Below are 5,305 nucleotides of genomic sequence, written 5' to 3' on the forward strand. Positions count from 1 at the left end.
CCCCCCACCCTTTTTTGCTGCTGCTGCTGCTGCTGCTGCTCTGTCTCTGCCAGCCACTCGATCAAGTTCACTGGCTTGTATAGTGATCCTGGTGTACAACAAGTGTAGCCTTTTACAACTTTTGGACCATTTATTTAGTACAGGTATTTTTATAGCACTGTCAATTTATGCAGTGCTTTACATACTGCACAGTCACATCAGTCCTTGCCCTCAAGGAGCTTACAATCTAAGATTTATATCTCACATGCATATATACAAAGGCCAATTTAGACAGGAGCCAATTAACCTTCCAGCATGTCATTGGAGTTCATTCTCCTCCTCCCTGAGCAATTGTTGCCAATTTTGAAACACAATAAATGGGGTGATGACACCACTAGGTTTATCCGTTCACTATGACCTTTTAGTAATTATACATTCAGATGTTCACAGTAGCAAGTAAATCATGCAGTCCTTTTTTAAATGTCACTATTGTTTATCCAAATTATGTCATTCATTAAAGCTTTCCTGAGCTTAAAGTGACACTAAACTCAGTTAAATCTTAAAAATGCATTGAAGTATATTGTAAAGTAGCCATCTCTCCAACCTCACTCATGTGATGGACGACAATCTCATGTTTAGTTTACTCATTTGTATTGAGATTGTAGTCCATCACGGGAGTGAGCTTGAAGCAGTGGCTACTTTAAAACACACACAGAGACCATGAGGAACAAAAGTAGCCACCCTCCAGAAGGAAGGACAGTGTCAGCACAAATTCAGAGATGATTTGAGGATCTACAGCTGAGTGATACACAAATAAGATACATTTTTGTTAATAGTTAGGCACTTGAACGTATTTTTTAGAATTAACTCCTGAGTTTAGTGCCAAAAACGCTTTTAGTGTAAATAAGTCCTTCCTACGCTGAAAGTAACATGATCTTTCTTTTATGTGCAACTGATATCCCTTTGCCTTTTATTCAGTCTTTGGGATCAAAAGTACTATCCTTGCATGATATGATAGTCAGCTCTAACACATCTTTTTTTACAAACTGACTATTACCTATTTTTCTTTTTCTTTACTGGAAGATTGTCCACCCTTTTATTAATTTAGTTGCCTGGCACAAATCCTCTCCAAGACACCATTTTATCATATAGTGCTAAAACTGAACCCAATATTGTAAACATGGTCTTAAGTCATTTATACAGCGGTCGTGCTACATTAGCATCACATGTTTTTAGCTCCCTTTTTATACTTCCCAAGATTGCGTTTGCTTTTGCAGCTGCCGATTGTCATTGAATGTTGCTGCTATACTTAAAGTGACATTAAGGTCACAGTCCCCCCTAATGCTCAAGAATCTTCAGATCTTCAGATGGAAGCAAGCTGCGGAGACACACGTAAGTAATTACGTTTTTGGTAACTTTTACATTTTTAAAAATATTTATGCATATATCTACTGCTTGCTTTCTCCAGCTCTGTTTTTTCCACCTGTATTCTATTTAATGTAAAAATGCAATGCTACACCCATAGATTAGATACATAAACCTACGTTTTTCAAAACTTGAATTGGTTATTTAAATATCCATGGTGCCATTTTGCAAGTTACTTCTGTAATAAGTCATTTTCTTACTGGGTTTGATTAACTGTATATATATTTTTTGCTGATAAGCAAAATGTGCATTCTCATCTATTTAATTTACTGAGTTATTAACAAATGAATACATTGGAAAGAACTGGGGCCTACACTGGCCCTAAAAATTCAGAACTGTTAACCCTTGGATCATTTTGAACATGCTCCATTTACAACAGCCCTTTATCTTCTGCTTTTTAGCCAAATCTTTGCCCAAATACAAACATTCTCCCCCAATACTTATATCCTAAAAGCTTTTATGAAGTACAGCAATATATGCTTTCTTAAAAATGCAAATATATTGCATAATAGCATTTCTAGCATCCAGATTTTAATACTTTCCAATCCAGTGTTGTGGAGCTGATCTGGTTCAAAGAGAATAGAATAAAATATGATTTAGTCTTTTTTCAACTACTGATCTTAATTCTTTTAGCACACAAGGATGGATGTCGTTTGGGCCAGGTGATTCCGCTATCATAATTTTCTTTAGGCATAACTGCAGCTTTTTCTTCTTTGTCAGGCTAGTGACAATAAATGGGGAGCATTGGTTATTTCCCAGTTAATCATATGGAGGTTTTTTAAAAACTGTATTTAATTGAATATGAGCAATTATTAAATTCTGAACTTCAATCTTGCTTACTTGTTCCAGGTCAGTTATTTATGTAGTGAAGCCAGGAACAAGTTTAACTTTTAAAAGCAAGTCAGCAAAGACAGCTCCCATAGTATTATTCTCGTATGTTCCCCTTAATTCATGCAGAGCATGATTTTCACTTGCCATAATCAAAATGGCCACATAGATTGTATTGTATATTACAGTCTAGGACTTTTGTTGTTTAGCTCCATTTAAAGCAGGCCTCACAAGCCAAACCAGTATAGATAATGTATCCATTAAATGAACACCTCAGTTCTACCTTACATTCTGTTTCTGAGTATATTATTTCCTCTCTTTCTCCTCTCAGTCCTAAACAAACCCTGGAAATGTCAAATCAAACACATCAAAGCTGGGACTACATACATCACTAAACTGCTGTAAGCAAACCATTGTTAATTGTTTACTGTATTTGTTTCTCTAAGGCTAGCCTTCAGAAGGCCTTTGAATAGCGGGTAACACTGACAGTGAGTAAGCATGACATGTAAGCTGATGGCCAGATGCTGTATATATTAAACAAAGCTTTAATTTTATAAATTATAAAGAAGCTTGTCTATGAACATCGCCTTTTGTAACTATATTTACAAATGTGATTTTTGGAAAAAATGTGAAAAAGGGCTACAACTAAAGCCTCATGATCATATGGGAGAACTCAAAGCGGACCTGCACTCAAAAACTGAAGATTTGCTATGTTACTTGATACTTATAATTGTGCCTAAGCAGTACCTAGCAATTCCATACCTTTTGTATGGAATTTCTTCTATAAAATAGCAGTGCATTTTGTGGTATGTGAGCATGTCTACACCTACAGCCCTTAGCAGTATATCTGCAGTAAGAATTTAAGGTGACGCTGTCTCTGACTACTGGTCTTGGGAGATATACTGTAAGATTTGATGCTATCTCTACCATGCTGCTCACTGTTCTCCTTACTGGAGGCTCGAGCATAGGGAAGCAAGGTCCTGCCTCTACCAAGAAAGACAACGCCATACAGAGACAGTGCAGAACAAGGCATGGTAAATTAGTCATGGGGAAATATTAGCTGCAGTGAAAGCAAAGGCAATACTGGTGACTATTCCTTTGTCCTTTGCCTGATTTTTTGGGCACAGCTTCCAGAGTTCAGTTATTCATTAACTAAAGTCTTCATATCTCATGTGACAACCTTCACCAGCCTTGTTCAACTGTTCAACAAAATAATTTGTCCCTATTTAGTATATCAATAAAAACCTCTTAAATAGCAGATAGTAGAGCATACAAAATGAGAAAACAACAATATAATGAAATAATAAAAAAAACAAAATATAAAAGCACAGCTGCTAAATTGAATTGACACTAAACTCAGGAGTTAAATCTTAAAAATGTGTTCAAGTAACTTAACTATGAACAAAAATGTATCTTATTTTTATATCACTCAGCTGTAGATCCTCAAATCATCTCTGAATTGGTGCTGACACTGTCCTTCTTTCTGGAGGGTGGCTACTTTTGTTCCCCATGGACCCTGTGTGTGTTGTAAAGTAGCCACCGTTCCAAGCTCACTTCTGTGCTGGACAACAATCTCAATACAAATTAGTAAACTAAAAGTGAGATTGTAGTCTATCATGGGAGTGAGCTTGGAGTGGCGGCTACTTTACAACACACACAGGGACTGGTTTAATTCATACTTACATAACAATAATTACAGAAATTAAGTGATCCCTATTGCACTGTAGTCAATCCTGATCATCTTAATTATCACATCACATAAACAGGATTTTCTTTTAATACACCTATCAGTATTGTAGCATGTACTACTAGTAATCACTGGCTAATAACCAATTACTAACTTTAATTGCCAAAGACACTGACAGCATTAATGAATGATATCATCAGATTCATATTTAGTTTATTGTTTTTTTCTTTGAACTTATCCATGAGTACTCCTTTAATCCTCTAAAGCAGCTAATAACAATTTTTTTTTAAGTGACCCATTACCTGCCACTTGTCCTTAAAGAAGAACTCAGGAGAGTAAAAATGTAACCCTTGCAGTGGGGCTACCTTGCACTGCAGGGGTTACCAGCTAATTTTGTTCTAGGGGAGTAAAATAAAGAAATATAGTCACCCGAACCTCAGTACCAAGTTGGTGACCGCTCACATCTCTCCCCCTCCGCGTCTTCACATCTAATAGACCCTATAGACATGATGACATCACGGGTCATTAGACCACCGGAGCCAGTGGCAGAAGAGGCTGTGGGGAACAGTCTAGCACCAGGCAGGACCAAGTTGCTGGTGAGTATATATTTTTTATTTTACACCCTAGACCACAACAGTTTTGGTCTAACCCATGTAATGCGGGGATAACACCATTGCAAGAGTTAATTTTTTACTTATTTAAAAATGTAAGCTCTTTTCCTGTATGATATAAAGTTTATTAATCCAGATTTCCATGTCCACGTGCCTATATTCATATGACCACTGTTGGATTCGTTATAGCTGGGGGCACGCAGGTATCAGTAAATGGATTTATTGTGAATGGGGTTCATTATTACTGATTGTTGCTGTTGATGACATCACTTGTTAGGATATCTCCAAACCGGCAAAGGTCCAGATTGTACAAAACAGTCTCTGGATGATATTTCCCAATATGTAATTTTACGCAGTGGGGCAATAGTGGTAGCACCAAAAAGTTCATACAATTTGTAATTACTTTTTTATTTTGCATTGCCTTGTCTGAACACTTGCAGGTGAATTTAGTATTAGAACTGAAAGAAAGAGGGGGTAATAAGGCTCAAAATAGGAGTCACAAGACACTCTATAGCTCATGTAAAACATTTTTCCGACCATTCAATCGAAGTGGCCTTCATAAAGCAGATATTACATTACCTTCATATGCATTAATACATTCTTTACGGGTAATTCTATAAAATGGTTGGTGAAAAAAAAAAAGGGGGAAGTCGTATGAAATGCACTCATTATTTATATGTGCTTATAGTCACACAGCCACAGAATGTGACAGTAAATATTACTTTAAGCTTCAAAATAGCATGCTAATCTGGATGTTCAAAGGTCAAAAGATAGG

This window comes from Nanorana parkeri, unplaced genomic scaffold, assembly GCF_000935625.1.
Source record: "Nanorana parkeri isolate BGI_ZX_2015 unplaced genomic scaffold, ASM93562v1 scaffold360, whole genome shotgun sequence".
Classification (NCBI taxonomy): Eukaryota; Metazoa; Chordata; class Amphibia; order Anura; family Dicroglossidae; genus Nanorana; species Nanorana parkeri.